Source organism: Lactuca virosa, chromosome 8, assembly GCF_052849685.1.
Source record: "Lactuca virosa cultivar CGN04683 chromosome 8, Lactuca_virosa_CGN04683_v6, whole genome shotgun sequence".
NCBI classification, from domain to species: Eukaryota; Viridiplantae; Streptophyta; class Magnoliopsida; order Asterales; family Asteraceae; genus Lactuca; species Lactuca virosa.
This window is the reverse complement of record NC_136433.1, coordinates 156661678-156678645: the sequence shown is the minus strand read 5'-3', so window position 1 is coordinate 156678645 and position 16968 is coordinate 156661678. Positions and strand designations below refer to the sequence as shown.

The 16968-nt window shown below is 31.9% G+C and overlaps 2 long non-coding RNA genes and 2 other non-coding genes across 4 annotated transcripts; all 4 read right to left on the bottom strand.

Moving 5' to 3' along the window:
- Window positions 1-1166: 1166 nt before the first annotated feature.
- On the bottom strand, window positions 1167-7832 carry LOC145129971 (uncharacterized). Its single transcript, XR_013717749.1, has 8 exons — window positions 6682-7832; window positions 6345-6483; window positions 5374-6220; window positions 4555-4657; window positions 2626-2711; window positions 2247-2345; window positions 1991-2055; window positions 1167-1566 (listed from the first exon to the last, which is right to left on the bottom strand). It is a non-coding gene; the product is annotated as an uncharacterized LOC145129971 (long non-coding RNA).
- Window positions 3049-3122, bottom strand: TRNAW-CCA (transfer RNA tryptophan (anticodon CCA)). The gene has a single exon. It is a non-coding gene; the product is annotated as a tRNA-Trp (tRNA).
- On the bottom strand, window positions 3288-3361 carry TRNAP-UGG (transfer RNA proline (anticodon UGG)). The gene has a single exon. It is a non-coding gene; the product is annotated as a tRNA-Pro (tRNA).
- A 3164-nt stretch (window positions 7833-10996) lies between the features above and the next one.
- Window positions 10997-13835, bottom strand: LOC145129970 (uncharacterized). The gene is made up of 2 exons (XR_013717748.1): window positions 13671-13835; window positions 10997-11806 (listed from the first exon to the last, which is right to left on the bottom strand). It is a non-coding gene; the product is annotated as an uncharacterized LOC145129970 (long non-coding RNA).
- Window positions 13836-16968: the final 3133 nt, after the last annotated feature.

Genomic DNA, 16968 nt, shown 5'->3' with positions numbered 1-16968 from the left:
CAAGTAACATAATGAAAAAAGTTTACTATTACAAGTTCAATACATATATACTAAAACTAATTTTGACTTTGTTTTCAGCAGATTCACCTGAAAAAAACCCAAAAAAAAATCATGTAATAGTAAGAAAATTACTTTGCTACTATGCAAAAGAACAAAAAGGTAAAGTACAATGCTATGATAACAAACAAATAGATATACATTCACACACAAAGACATTATACTCTGGAAAACATATGTAGATAATAACAGTGTTCTTGCAAAATACAATGATTTAATAAGAAAAAAAAAGTGAAAAAAAATACTAAAATAAAAAATGGTACAATGATTTAATAAGAAAAAAAAGTGAAAAAAATACTAAAATAAAAAATGATTTGTAGAAATTTTATTACATTTTTTGTGTTTTAATAGTATTTATTTAATGGTTTTCTTCTTTATTTTGTTATTTTGTCTGGTGACATTTGTCCCATATCTTATAAATATATTATTCCATAAAATAGTATGATGCAAATAATCTCATTGGTCGCATATTTTTCACAACGTAATATTTACTTCTTAAATTATGAAACCCAATTTTTTTATCATTATAATAATGTAAGTAATTCCTAATTCTTTCATGTGGTTATTTTTTGCTCCCTCTTCCTGGTCAACAAGCAATTCATGGTGTAATGATATATACATTTTGAGATGTTAATTTTTTTTTTTTTATAGAATTTGCAATCGATAAGGTGTCTCTAACACATGAAACCAAGAATAACGACACATCCCTAAAGAAAAGGTCAAAAGAAATCAAATTTAATGTCCCCAAATATGAAATGCACACCAAAATATAAAAAGAAATAAAAACATCCATAATATACCATAGAAGGTCCACCTGAACCACCATGGCTAGCAGCTGATTTGCAACACGATGTAAACATGGACATCAAACTTTGAAATAACTCATGGAAAAGGCCAAAAAGAATTTTAATTTATATGATAATGTTTTCACCTTTTTACTAATTATACAACTGACACGAATTATGCACAATATTTCAATGGGTTTAAACAACTTGCCAATATAATTAATATTGCAAATTTTAAGAAAAATGTGAATATTATCGTATAATTTGGTAAAAATATTGCAAAGATTGTTAAATAAATACATATACAACCCTATATTAAATAGGCAAAATAATTCTTAAGGAAGGGTGGTTCTTAATTGTAATGATTTTACCTGAAGTCAGAAGAAGGACGTGGCCAAAATTGAAGACTTCGTTGGTGTTTTGGAAAAACATCCAAATAAATTCTATCATTCCAATCAACAGTCTGCTTCATAGCTACCAGAAGTTCTTGGTTGTATTTGTAGAGAGGGGAGAGGAATATAATAGATACATTATAAGAGATAGGGATAAAAATTGCCCTATAATGAAATTAATAAAAAGGAAGAAAGTCGCAAAACCAAACAACCAGAGAAGAACACCCCAAAATGTTTCTTTAAACGTTAGCTGCCGTAGAGAAGGTGTACTTACATTGGAATAAAATTTCTTTATTACAGCCAGTGCCGCCTTAGCAGAATACATTGATCAACTAAATTAAAGTTGAAAAGAAAGAATAATATTAACAACTTGAAAATGCCTATGAACACTCGCAACCTTTAAGAGCTTAGAACCATTCATTAAGCTTAAAAAAAAAAGTAATTCAGGATATCATTCAGAGTGTACATGATCTTTAATTAAATAATTGTATACATAGATAGGCTGGTGTTAAATAAAAACATACTTAGTGTCCCTACAAATATGGGTAATGAACTTTAATTTTACACAAAATAGCATCATACTCATATGGTTTTAGTAACACACTTCAATTTCTTCATGGATAATTTCAAAATATTTTGATAGCAAAATCAACAATATTGAACTCAGATCTCGAAATCCCCAAATGATGACGCTTTTTATCAGCACCATATCATATTGCTATCAATTTTGAGTCTGAAAGTTGGAAAATATGATACCTTATTGTAACCTAGAACAAAATCTTGCAGAAGCTTCATTCTTTCATTTATCTTCACTCTCTAGCCTGTAATAACATTAGTTTTCAGAAATTGCATCATTTCTTATTAAGCAGGCATTTGATTTTTTTTTTTTAACTATGAAGGTCTATGAATAAAATTTACAAATATGGATTTTTAACCCACTTTATTGTCCCACTCCTATCACTTGCTTTTCCTATTTTATTATTATATCAATTTTTTTGTTACTTTGAATTACCTTAAATTATTTCATAAATTGAGACTCTTGAAGTGCTTGTAAAGTTGCAGGATGGTAGTGGCTGAATTCAGGGGCATAGTAATTGTTGATCTCTTTTACCTATAAAAGGTTACAACATGGAAAATCTTACAATACACAATCCTCCAGGTATGAGGACCAATAAAAGGTCATATTAAATCATAGATGCCATTTGCACCTACTGATATCCATACTATTTTTACCACTGAAAAATTTAACACTCACATTAAATCGCTACACAAACTTCCTTTCATAATAGACATATCAAGATAAATTTTTAGAGTTTAGACCATACTCCAAGAAAGTGAGACAGTAGAAGCTGAAAAGTGAAGGAGTTATTGGACTATTTGTAAAAGCTTACTTGGAAAATAGGTGCCAATATTGCATTGCAACATAGACATTAGCAGACACTTTGTTTTCTTCAAGTGATTCCTTAAGAGCACGAGCCTGCAACAAGCATCAGTATCCATGAATGAGCATTTTAAACTTTAAAGTGCAACATTAGACAGACAACAAACCAACTGTTGGTTCAAAAACTACTCACCTGAACCAGCTTAAACTTGTCCATAATACCACACAGAACAATTAATTTCTAAAACTATTAAAATTGAACAGAAAACCCTGCTATAACTACTAAGAAGATGTGTCCATATTCAATATACAAAGATTAATTAACATCTCTTTTTTTGATTGACCTCCTCCTTTCTTTAATATCCAGGAGGTCAAATTCAGATTGCCGTTCCAGTTAGTGCTTCAACCGAATTCGATCGAAGAAGATCCGAATCACGCTCTGTAGGATTTGAACCTACGACATCGGGTTTTGGAGACCCACGTTCTACCGAACTGAACTAAGAGCGCTTTCTTATCATAAAAGATAAGACTGTAAATAAAAGGATTGGCCCCAATACATCTTGTATGCATACACTATAATAGTATCATAACAATGAAAGATTCTATATGATATGTCCAATGTGAATTGATCTCAAAAAATCCCTCGTTACTGCTCAAAGGAGCAGTAATAGGTAGGGATGACAGGATTTGAACCCGTGACATTTTGTACCCAAAACAAACGCGCTACCAAGCTGCGCTACATCCCTTCCATTGGTCTACAGTGTCATTGTAGAGAATTCTTGTCTTGTTTTCCACATCGTTATCTCCTCTATTAAAATCTAGAATTTTTATGTCCATTTCGTCTTTTTGTTCTCATTTAACATATAATAATAGTAAAATACTTCTATCTATATGAAAAATGGAATGGAACCCCTAGGAAAAATAAATGAGTTGGGGGAATATTGGGGAAGAAAGGACGTTTTTTTCTGTATTTAACAAAAAGTCAATCTTATTTACTGGATGATTGTACATTTCAATATGTTTATGTATTACAATAAAATGAAGGAGGTTTTTCAATGCGAGATCTAAAAACATATCTTTCCGTAGCACCGGTATTAAGTACTCTATGGTTCGGTTCTTTGGCAGGTTTATTGATAGAGATTAATCGTTTTTTCCCGGATGCGTTGACGTTCCCCTTTTTTTCATTCTAGTTATTGACGTAAAAATGCAAGTACTATTGCAAATTTACATTGTATGCATGCAATTGTGGAGATACCGGTAGTTGTTCGTGGTGAAATAGTCAGACTTTCTAGATACTCTCCTCAAATTTTTTTAAAAAGAACTCCGTGAGAACATGTGTTAACTCTTTTTTTTTAGGGTTAAATGCAAGAAATAGTAACAAACTTTCGTTTATTTCCTACTACAACATTGTACTTTGAGAATTTTACTTAATTATAGCAATGCCAATCAAATACAACACAATTTTCAATTACATTATTGGGTAGACATTTCAGTGTATGGTGTCCTAGCAAGTAACAACATACTGATTGCTTGTGCAAAACAGGGTCGTTCATTAGGGGAAGATGATGCGAGCAAGAAGATGAACAGTGAGATATAGGCAGTTCTTGAGATTGGTTCCATGCCAAAAGACCATCTTTGACCACGTCTCAGTTCTTTGTTGTGAAATAATTTTATAAGTTTCTATCTATTGTATTTGACTTTGTGACTGATGTAAGTAAACTAAAAAATGGAACCTATTTTTAATAAAACTAAAAAATTGGTTCGGTTCCATTTTCTTAGTTCGGTTTTTATAACAAAAAGCAAACCGAACATAAAACTCGTTTATTTAAAAATCTACAAATCAAATATCGGTTTTTTTTTTAATCGGTTCTTTCACACCATTGACAAAAATACGTATGATTCTTAAAGATAAATGCATTTAATGATTGTAATAAACTACCTTTCTAGTAAGGACAACCTGATTATCAAGATCTCTGTAAAGCTCTAGCAACCGATTTGTAGATGATTTGATGCAACAGAGCATCACCATCAATTATTTAATCCTGCAAAATACATGTCAAAATATAAGTAACTAAATAATGATTTTTGTATTGAACTGCCATGACAGACATTATTTCTTCACATGCCTCACATCAACCGTTGATTGTGTAGGAGGCAACTCAGAATGTGATACTGTGATACTGTAACTAACACCATGATAATTACTTTCATTTGAATATTGTATGATAGCAATATACTTTCAGTTATTGTACATTACAACATCCTACTCTCATTTCTTTCTGTTAGAGCAATGCCCTTCCTATTTTTTTTTCCTATTAAGGCATAGAACCTCTGAGATCTGACCAACTAATAGCATTGTACTTCCAATTTTTTCTTAATAAGACATTATAGTTCGAAATCATTTTACTTTTTATGTTTAGCTTGTAGTTTCAATTGTGCATACTTTCATCTCATCCTATTACCGCATTGTCCTTTGGAAGTTCAGAATATATATATATATATATATATATATATATATATATATATATATATATATAACAATGTCATAACACATTCATTGCTATAAAATTTCAACTACAAATTCAAATATTAAAATTTCAAACTCAAAAATCAAAAGGACATGGAACTTTGATACATGACCGCTTAAATTATTAAATGACAAGTCCCTGCAAAAGGAATCATATTAGTTAATTTACACAAAAAGAAAAGGGTATTTTAGTCGAAAGACTAAAATTTAAAGTGTTGTGTGAAAGATTACATAAATATGAGCTGGGTCAAGCCGTCAAGTTAGGCAAATCATAAGGAATTGGTTATGTGAGACGGTTGTTGGTATTAAGCCGCCTGTTAATATTAAAATCCAAAAAATCAATAAAATGGAATCACGTGATATTAAAAAAGGAAGGGTTGATAGTATATTTCACTACTTACAGATACCAGATTTATCATTTTATCTTTATTAATATTAAGGATCTATTTATATAATAAGTTTATAATCAAATAAATGGCATGATTATCTAAAATCTAGACAAATGTTGTAATTATAATATACTATTGGGTAAGCTTTTTAAATTAAAATGTTATAATGGTGTACTAAAATAAACCTGCAAATAAAAAAATGATGAATCATACATAATCATTGTAATTGTAATGGTTATAACTAATAATTATAATTATAATGTGTAAGCTTGTTAAATTAAAATGTTGTAATAAGTAAAAAAATATAAAACACAATCCTTTAATAAAAATCTAGATTTTGTTAAAGATATAGTGTTGTGTAAATAAAGCTGATTGATTTTACATACACATACACACATGAAGGCGGGGCAGGGTTAGTGTTCTTGATAAAAGGTTTATTTTTAGTGCCCGAAAATGAAATTGCAACTAATAAGAGCACATCCACATTACAACGAGTTCCTGAATAAGATATTTCTTTGAGGCATTTCTACAAACAAGTTATGGGCAGCTGACAAAATGTCATTTGTATGTACATATGTCACCTCTCGCCCTCCCTAGTGCAACAGTTTGAACCTCCATTATCGGTTTCAGATTATCCTCAGTCACCCAATCCATTTCCATTAAATTTGGATCATGTAAATGTAGATAACCTAACCGAACATAAACATGAATATGTAAGAGAAAATCCAGCTAGGGTAGATTAGAACATACTCTGAAAAAGACCTAAAACTATATATATAATTGATTTGTTTACAGAATTATAGACATGCATACCTTTGATTGATTTAATTGCTTTGAGTTGCTCTTCACATCCATATTTTAATCTCTCAATAAAAGAAAACATAGATGAAATAGAAGCAACATATATGCGATATCGAATTGAGAAGTGATCTCTTTAACCAAATCCAGAACCCTAATTCAACAAACCCATTTTACAAAATCAAAAAAGAACCCTATTTAACGTTTCAGAAGGGGTTAGTGACATAACACATACAATCAAACAGTAATATAATTTCAAACAATTATAGCCCATAATGAGAATCCAACAAACAAAAACAACAAACAAAAAAAGGTAATCTTGTGGCTTCGATTTGAGGTCGAAATGACTCACCCGACGCATTGTCTAGACAGAAAAGTAGCAACAAAATTGAAGAGAAAGAGAGAATGAGACGAAGTCGGTATGAGGGTTACTCGACTGGAGCTCTTAACAGAGGGTTACTCGACAAAAGGAAGCAGAGGCAGTGAGGCACGTTTCATCGGCGCGGTGGCAAGCAGTTTTGGGGTAAACGGCGACGCCACGAAAGAAAACCCACCGAGAAGTCTCCTGCCTCTTCTTGAGGCGGCGACTTCTTTTTCTTCTGGTTTTCTGGCCAGGCGAAGTAATAGGGCGAAACCAAACTTGTATTGACAGGTGAGTCGGCTATTTGAGGGAAAAGAGAGATGATTATGGCTATTTGAGGCGAGAAAGGGGAAGCAGGTGGAGAGTCGAGCTCTTAATATAGGTGACTCGACAAACGGGAAGCAGAGGCAGCGAGGCACGTTGCATCAGCGCTTCAAAATATGTAGGAGGTGACAAGCTGCTTTGGGGGAAACGCCACCGTCAATAAATAAACCCACCTCCAAGTCACCGGAAGTAAGCAGGCAGACGCCTCTCCATCAGGAAACGGTGTCGTTTCTTCAGTCCCTGTGTGAAGTCACGTTAAAGTAATGCCGAGGGAAGGTTGAAGAAGGCAGTCAGGCAGGTGACGAGAGGAAGCTCCTCGATGACGTGCATAGGCTTAACATCCAAAAGAATGTCTTGCATATAGGTAAATGATATTGTAACATTGACAATAAAATAATAAAATACAAGTAAATTAATTATCTTTTATCGTATGATAGCAATATAATATTATTACTAAATACCTATCAAACATGGGACTTGAACCATTATTAAATGAATCTTTCCAATACACTTTAATAATGATAACAAATTCCTTTTTAATAAAACCAAAACCAAACCTATTACGTATTTTTGGTTTGGTTATGTTTGATTCAGTTTCAGGTCTTTTTTCTTTTTTTTTTTTGCACATTCCCATTTTTTTACCCATAATATTGATATCAACATTGATATAATTTTTAGCTAACACAATAACAATATGTAAGCTCAAACTTTATTATATTAATGTAGCTTATATGTAAATGTTTTCTTTATTTACAATCTATAACAAAAAATAAAGCAATTTAAGACAAAATTTTGGAACACATAAATCCAAAATCATAGCCAAGTATAAATTACAAAGATAGCATCTACCAATATATTTCATATTTTGTTCATTTATAATTCGATCAAACTTGTTAATTTAGACAAACATATAACACTAAAATCTTAAAAGCAACGAGTAACAATACGCACCATTAGTTCAATATATATTTGAGACGTTTACAATTGTACAGTTATGAAATCAGAAATCTACATAGGACTAGGAGCAAGACTCTTTAACATTAAGTAAATATGGTCTTTAACATTTAAGTATATAGTTACTAAAAATTAGACACCATAACCTGACAATCAAAGAAGAAAACAAAACTATATTCTTGATATAACAACTCTTTCACAGTTCTTATGCATTCTAAGAATCAACTACATAAAATGTATAAATGATGATCAAAAATTAGTTTTTTTTCCAGAAAAATCTCAATAACTTAAATTCAGAACACTTTGAAAAGAGGATAGAATAATTTGGGATGAAAATACTTAGGCTCAGATCTGCAATTGGGGAATGAAGACCAAGAAGATGGTGAATCCGCCATGGCTGCAAACACACACAGTTGCAAGGTGAGAGAATATCAATTTCTTCTACACTATGCCATCCGGATGTTGCCACGCCAAGAGACAGATTCGATCATCCATGGCGTTTCACTTTTTCTCAGAGTACACCGATCATCATAGCCATCTCTAATCAAATTTCCATTAAATTACCGCTGCTGTCAAGAACAGTAACATAATCACCACCACCACCACCATTGCTATAACTGCATAGATCTTTCAGAGTATAATGTTGTAATAGGAAGAAATGAAAGTAAGAATTCTATAATAAACAAACCAATGAAGGCTCGGATCTTCTGTAATTTTAGGAATTTAATGATCGAAATCCGCCATAGCTGCAATCGCAGTTGCAGGTAACGTTTTGGAAAATAACTTTCTAGAAACATCCACATGCCCTCTGGATTGCCCAGCCAAGTTACGAATTTAATCAACAAATTCCGATTTTGCTCAGATGAAATCTTATCATCGTCATAGCCTTCGAGAATCGACTAACAGAATTTACTCTTGTCCTTTTGATTACTCTTCTAGGGTTAAATGCAAGAATAAACAGCATACATTCGCATGGATGTGAGTAGATATAATATATATATAGAGAGAGAGAGAGAGAGAGAGAGGTAGATCGGCGGCGAAATCATGGGCTCATGCTTGATCAGAAGACCAAATGGCAAGAGAGGAAAACCTCGTTACTGTCTCGCCGGAGCCTCATTCCCCTGAGCAACACTCGCCTCCGTGACCCTTCCATTTTAGCTTTGTGAGCTATTGTCTTATACTAAGCCCACGGTTTCATGTCTCTTGGACTTAAAAATCGGCCCATAACACTAAATTTTTTTCCTCTAAATTCCACTACCACCAAATAGAGTTGCACAAATTAAACCGTTTTTGTTTTAATCGGTTTAACATAGACTAGTTGTGAGAAAAATACGAAGTTGTAAATATTTAACATTTACAATAAAAATGAGTTCATAAGAAAAGTTTAAAAAGATATTGAATTATTGAAATTGAAGTGTTAAATATGAAGATGTAACAATTAAGAGTTAGAATTTATAAGAAAAATATTGAATTATTAAAATTAAAATGCTCATTTATCTTTATCTCACTTCCAAAAAACCAAAAAGTAAAAAACCAATTATATCTGAAACCGGTATTGAGAAAACTAGTTCTTATTTTTTTTATTTTTTTTTAAACTAATTTAGAACCGATGTATGTGCACCTCAACCTACAAATGCAATTTAATATTGCTATTAATAATCATGTTTATATGAAAACCATTCCAATAAGATATTTTCTGAATTAAATTATAAAATTTGACTCTTTTTTTTTATCAAAAAACCATTTTTAACCGATATTTGTCCATCAATTCCATCATATTTATGCTTATGTGTAAATTTGCTAACAAGTCACAATGATTAGGTATTTTTATATTGATATGCCATTTATTTTGGTTATTGTTATAGTTATGTCCCACTATCCCAACCTCGCCATTGTCATCTCATACCCTCATTATCCCCCTCTATCATCTTTGAACCTCCCCCATTGTTATCTCATGTCCTCATTATCCCCATCTATCATCTTCCTTTCTATCATTTATGATGATGATTAGGTATAGCACTACCATTTTGAGATGACAAACACTAAGGGTGGTGTGTATGACTATTTGGAAATGAGATGGTACAACCGACACCAAACATATGGGGAGGCATTCCTGTCTACTACCCATCTCTTTTTTTCTTTTCTTTTTTTGTATCCACACGTAATCAGGACAGCCATCCTGATGAGGTCTTCTTTACCTCAATCCACCATGCAATCTCTCTCAATCTTTCATTCATACCACCACCCTATAAGGTCAATAAAAACTTTTAGGTGACGTTTGGTTCGCAGAATGTTAATGAAACAATTCGAATCTTTCAAGAAATTGGAATCTGTCGGGAATTATAATTTAATTTCATATTTTGTTTGGTTTGTAGGAAATGATGGCACAAAAAAGGATATTATGCATGAAAAGGAATTTAATTTCATCTTATTTTTAATGGAATGGACTTCCCCTCATTTGTTGGAAAGTTCATTTCATTTAGGAATCCAATTCTTTTACAAATCTTGAAGCAAACATATGATGAAATTAAATTTCAATTCCTTATAATTCCCAAAAATTCCTGCTAGCAAAACACCACCTTAGTTTCAATTTAGACAGTCAAACTAAAGGGCACCCACCACAAGCGATTTCACAGCCGCAAACCTTTATTAGCACTATCCTTCATCAAATATTGTTATTTCATGCTCGTTAACATGAGAAAAATAAAATCTTGTTTACATTTCATAAGAAAAACTGCTCGAATTCAAACTTGTTACTAAACCTTCATAGAAAATTTTGTATATATAGATTGTCACTCTTTAAAACTAATTGCCACGTTACATGCCATCTCTCAACAATTACACTTAACAAAATTTTGATCATGATGCAATTCCTTATCTATAGTTGATATTCCCTCGGATATTATGAGGTTGATATGCCTATTGTTTTATGCATAAAAGTTACATAAATGTTAACATAAACACTTTGCATAGTTGATTGATATTAGAAACAAAAAAAAAAAAAAAAAAAAAAAAAAAAAAAAAAAGGGGGCCAAAGTAAATAATATAGAATTTGATAATAACAAGATATATATGGCTGTCGGTTGGTCTGTCACTCGTCTCCTCAGGACACAAATTTATAATCTACAAGTACAATCTACATCGATTCAACCGATTAAGCACCAAAAAACAACTAAGTTCAACACCCAATTCTATAGGTAACGAGTATATACATACATATAACAACTTGATGTCCATGCCACTATCAACTGAACATAATGATATACATGGTTAGAACAAGTATTTATTATTTAACAATTCAAGTATCCTACTCACTACTGCTAATATATAACCTTCTAAATGTTATGAGGAAATAGTTCCCAAATACTACAAAGCATAAAGGTGAACGGTTTGTGCCAGTCCCTTTACCCAAGCCCATTAGTAAATCCTAATATTATATGTGTGATATGCTAGTTATGTGTTATGGTTTGCCTAATTCCAAGTGCACGAATTTCATATCAAAGTTCGGGTTTATAGAGCGTTTCCATTTAACTGTTGCAGTCGAATCTTGCATTTGTATGGTGCTTTAAAGGGATGCTGCTTTGGTTCCTAGAAATATGGAGATTTAGACTTATACGAAAGCTACTACATGCAAGAGTAAGTACTTTCGTGAAATCCTCTATATGGTTAGATTTATTGCTTTTGAAGTTCTATGGTAGATCACGTTAGATTGTGGTATAGTATTTTTCATAATTTTATTAGTTGTTTCAAAATGGTTATAACTATTGAAACTCTGTAGTGGCGTTAGAAACTCTTGTAGAGACCATACTAGAATAAACCAAGTTTTACTCGTGGATCCCTAGAACAAAAAACAATCAACATCAATAATATGTCAACATGTATGGATTGCATTGTACAAAGTAATTGTAAGATCCAGACACTTGTTAGATTTTAAGTTTCGTGCTAGTTGCTTGGATCTATTCATCTATCGGATGTGTAAGATACATGTTTTTTGTTTAAATTGCTTTGGTAATTGACCATAGACTGTGGGTTAAATGTTGTCTGGTTGATTTCTTTTGTACATGACAACAAAATGTTGTCTTTATAGTTGTAATAGTAATAGTGACCATATATCATTTCCTTTTGTTGATCATGCTAGTTTTTGTTTATTTGGTTCATAAATTGAAGGATTGTATTGAAGAATGTGACAAAAACAAAAACAAAGATGACGATTAAAGAACATGACATGAAGATGAGAAACGATTTTGAACTTCCAATTTTAAAAGGGTTACGATTCTAATAGTGTTTTTAGATAATACCATATGAAACTCGTAAGGGTTAGTGGCTTATTTGAATGTTACTTTTGTATATTTGATCAATGTACGATTTCATGTCGTATGACATACAAACAATAGAACTTTAAATTGGAAACAAGATTTTTCTAGTAAATTAGAAAGTTATTTTTTATAAACAAATAAAGGAACGTGCTTATAAAAATAATAACTATAAAAGTAATAGTTATAAACTTAGAATATCGATCTTAATTTTTAATGAATCAACATGATTGAAAAATCATTTAATTGGGCGAACAAAACAATTTTAATCACTAAACTTAATTTTTGGTGTGATTATTATTATCATTATTTTTGAATGAAACTAACTTAAAAGGAACCTCAATCAGTCAGTTGTAGTATCTGTTTTTAAAAAAAGACGAGGTTTAATTTTATATATAATTGAAGTAAAAACGTATGCTAAAAATTCACGAAGATAAAATAAAATAAATAATTTTTTTGACCACAGTCGACTCCAACAATATCTATAATTAAATTATGTACAAACTTTCGAATTTTAATTTTATAGCAGGATTTTTTAGTTCAAAAAACCATTTTTCTCACATGTTTTCAAATTATTAAGATATTATCAACTTCATAATCAGCTTTTACACCTTTTTACTATAAACTTGTAATTTCCTACTTCATTTATATCATGCAAAGCAAATCATAGAAAACAGAATGTTAAAATACATGTATACACATAGATGATATGGTGTTGCATGCACTTTAAACTCAAAAGATGGATGCAAAATAAAATTTTGTTTGAAAAACATTAGTATGGGCATCTCATAACAAAAACAATTGAAAACCGGAGCAGTTAATTGAATTTTTGCTTTTTGTGACTTTTGTTTTATGTTTAGATAAAAATGCTTTTGAAAAAAACGTAATTTAAGAAAGAATTAAGAATTTAAAGCATTTGAAAAATCATGTGAAGAGAATGAGGCTCAGATCTGTAAGTTGAAGTCAAACAAAGGGGTCGAACACCGCCATGGCTGCAACACCGGTTGCACGTTAAGAGAAGGACGAGCCTAAGAAGCATTTCCTCCTCTAACATACCATCCGGGTTGCCCCGCCAAGATACGGGCCGAATTCAACCCTGTGCCCGATTAATGATGCCCGGATAACAATACATACAGAAATTAAATATCATCGCCATCTCAAAATACCATCGCAGTTACAGACATAAACACACACACACCCACACAAATGTAGATGAGTAGAAAGAAAAGTAGTAGAATATTTGATTTCTGTATATATATATATATATATATATATATATATATATATATATATATATATATATATATATATATATATATATATATATATATTTATTTATTTATTTTTTCAAGGGCTGTTGTTTTATGACGAAAAAGGGGATAGACTCACCGGCTCAACATGATCAGATAAGATCCGATTATGAGTTGGCAAGAGAGGGGCAACCACCCTTTGAAAACCTCCCGTCTCTCTCGCCGGAGCCTCCTTTGTTTTTCCGAGCATCATCTTCAGATCCCCAATTTTGGTGTGCCTTTGTTCGATAGCAGTAATTTATAGTCATAGTAATTTCCATTTCTGTCCTTCGTCTTATTAGAAATTAACGGATATGGACTTGGCCTGCGTAGGGCGGAGGGTATATTGGTCAATTCCTAATAAACATTTGACAATCCACTCATCCTTCTTTACAGTTTAGTAATTTGGCCACAAATTTAAAGCAAAACCACACATTTGATCCATAAAAAGTTGCATTTATTTATTTTTTGTGTTCATTTTTTAACCATGTACTGAGCTTGCACTTATTTACTTTTAGGGGTTGATGAGTCTTTCATACAGGATATGCCACGTCATACAGATAAACATAACCTGTCAGTTTATTATATGGTTGTGTTTTAAATTAATACTTGAGAGTCAATGGCTTAACTCACCAACCAATATATTACATTGGGATTAAAAAATAATTTTTAATATTATTAATTCTTTTCTCAAATTTGGTGTATTTTTATTTTGCTTCAAATCTTAAATGTGACTTCACCTTATATGGTTATACGCAACAACGCATTTCATAGAGATCTTCTGTATCAACAACACAAAAATGCAATTTGCAGCACCAACCATAGTCACCAATGATATCTCCATGTGCGACATTATTCTTTTTGTGATCAATGACAGAGTCGTCACTGGTAGTGACTTGTCATTGGTAGCACAATATCTAAGGACTGCACACATGATTTTAGGGGTTGCATGTCGGAAAATTACATTATGTCGGAAGATTTCCCCAAATATTTACATTGTGCTGCAAAATTTGAGGGATGCACCGACCACCCCAGGAACCCCCTAAATTTGCCCATGTCTGTTACTTCATCCCTCTCATACACCCTATCGGTTCCTATCAACGACAAAGTTCTCCCACAATCGATAATTCTCTAAATAAAGAAGCATGACCTGTGAACCCGATTATGACCCACAAACCCCGCAAACTTGTATAACTAAACGGATTAGGTGGATCGTGTCCAGGTTTTGAATATTCGGGTTAGATAATTTCAATACTATATTTACCAAAAAGAGTGTATGCACAATTAAAAAACATCGATATGACTAATTATTATAAGGTGTTTTATTGATTTGGGCTGATAGGATAGTATAATGCTAGTTATATATATTTAGTCAACGAACTATTTTTTGTATTGTATTACCGTTAAACTTTTTTTAAATGTTCAAGTTTTCATATCTTTAATTAATTCTTCAATTTCTTGTGTGTGTGTATATATATATATATACACACACACACACTAGGTTACTGTTGGATATAGTGTCTAAGTCCATAACTATATTTGGTATGTACTTGACCCGACCCGGCATGGTCCATTTGGGTTGCACTTCACCCGAACAATTTATGGATAATCGTTTGAGAATAGTATAAGTTATGATTTATTAATATATTATAAGTCATAATATATTAATATAAAATCATATTATTTAATTAGTATTGATCTATAATTAATCTAGAATTAATTTAGAGATCAAAAGTATGACTAATTAAATATGGGCTCTTGTATTTATATAGTGTGGGCTAATGCTTATTTGGAATGGGCTAGGCTTGCATGGAAAGTCCATAGATACTCCATGGAGCTTTAACCCATGGATCTCATGGAAATGAAAAGACGTGGGTATTAGGGTTTACATGGATGTAACCCTAATCCACCACACTATATAAAGGAGGCTTTGGTTCTTGAAATGACACTAGTTGTGGTGAATAAACTAAGAGGGTCGATTTCAAGAAAGGTTGTGACTATTCTCTCAAGTATCCAAGTTTGTGGTGTTTTGTGACTTCCATTTGAGGCATCCACACTATTGGTGCTAGGCTCTAAAACTCCAAGCAATCAACTACAACTACAAGGTAAGTAATTCTACTAGCTTTATTTGATTCAAGTTCCCCATGCCATGCTAGATAGGATAAGAACTTTGGAAAAATAATTATTTGCATGTATCATAGTCAAACATAGATCCAAGGTTTCTAGGGTTGCATGTACATCATAGGAGTGTTAGAATGCTCAAAACCCATCAGTGGTGTCAGAGCCTGGTTTGTTTATTTGATACTTGATGCAAAAAAAAAAAAAAAAAAAAAAAAAAAAAAAAAAAAAAACTTGAAAATCGAAGTTTTGTTCAAAAACTCGTATCAAAATTTCAAGTTTTGTATATGTTTTTACGATTCTTGAAATTTTTTGATATGAACATTCATAAACATATGAGTTTAGAAGATCATAGAAATTATGTGCTAATAATTGATTAGATTAATTCTTGATCTTTATGTGTTTTAATGGAGTCCATAACTAGTTCTTAAGTTATGGATAACCAAAAGTCACATTTATAAATAACCATTAAAAGAACACATAGGTTACAAAAAAATGAAGAGTCTTCATTTTTAATAACCATTAACTCATAAGTTATGAGAAATGAAAAGTTTTGAAAGTTTACAAAACTTGCCCTCAAGTTTTGGAACATGTAAAGTCATATTAAAAACTTTAGTTCCAACCCCTAGAATTTTAAAAGTTAAAATTCAACCCTTATACTTTATAATATTATAAGTTTAATAATATTTATATATGTATAAGATCAAGTCGTCTTACCGTTAGTACGCCTCATTCACGAAGCCGGTCTATAAGGGGGGTATAAGGTTGTTGCCTATAAAATGGCAACTTAATGGGTGTCCACTCTCACCCACCGCTTCCTTGATCGGTGGAGGGTCGTTAGCCGAACGGGTAGGACAAGGACTTATAAATTCTCATTAAAAGTATAATGATAATACTAAAGTAACTAAACTTTATTGAATTCCCAATCTTAGTTATTTTAGGAAAATGTGAATAAGGTGCTAATCCATGAAATTACACTTTACACTTTGTTTAAGTCGTTAGTGGAGCGTGTGTGGTTAACCGGCACACTAACTTGAACTTAACAAGGTAGGTAAAGGGTGACTTAATGTTTATCATAGTATCGATGGAGCGTGTGTGGTTAACCGGCACATCGATTGAGGGGTAATACATTAAGGGTACCAAGTAATTTGCATGGTTACTTCACACCTTGTTTTGTGATCCTCGGCATCCCAATCACAAAACTTGAAGGGCACACTCGAGATTGAAACATGCCATTGAAGAAAGTTCAATGAATCTCAAAGAATCTAGGAGTTTCTAAA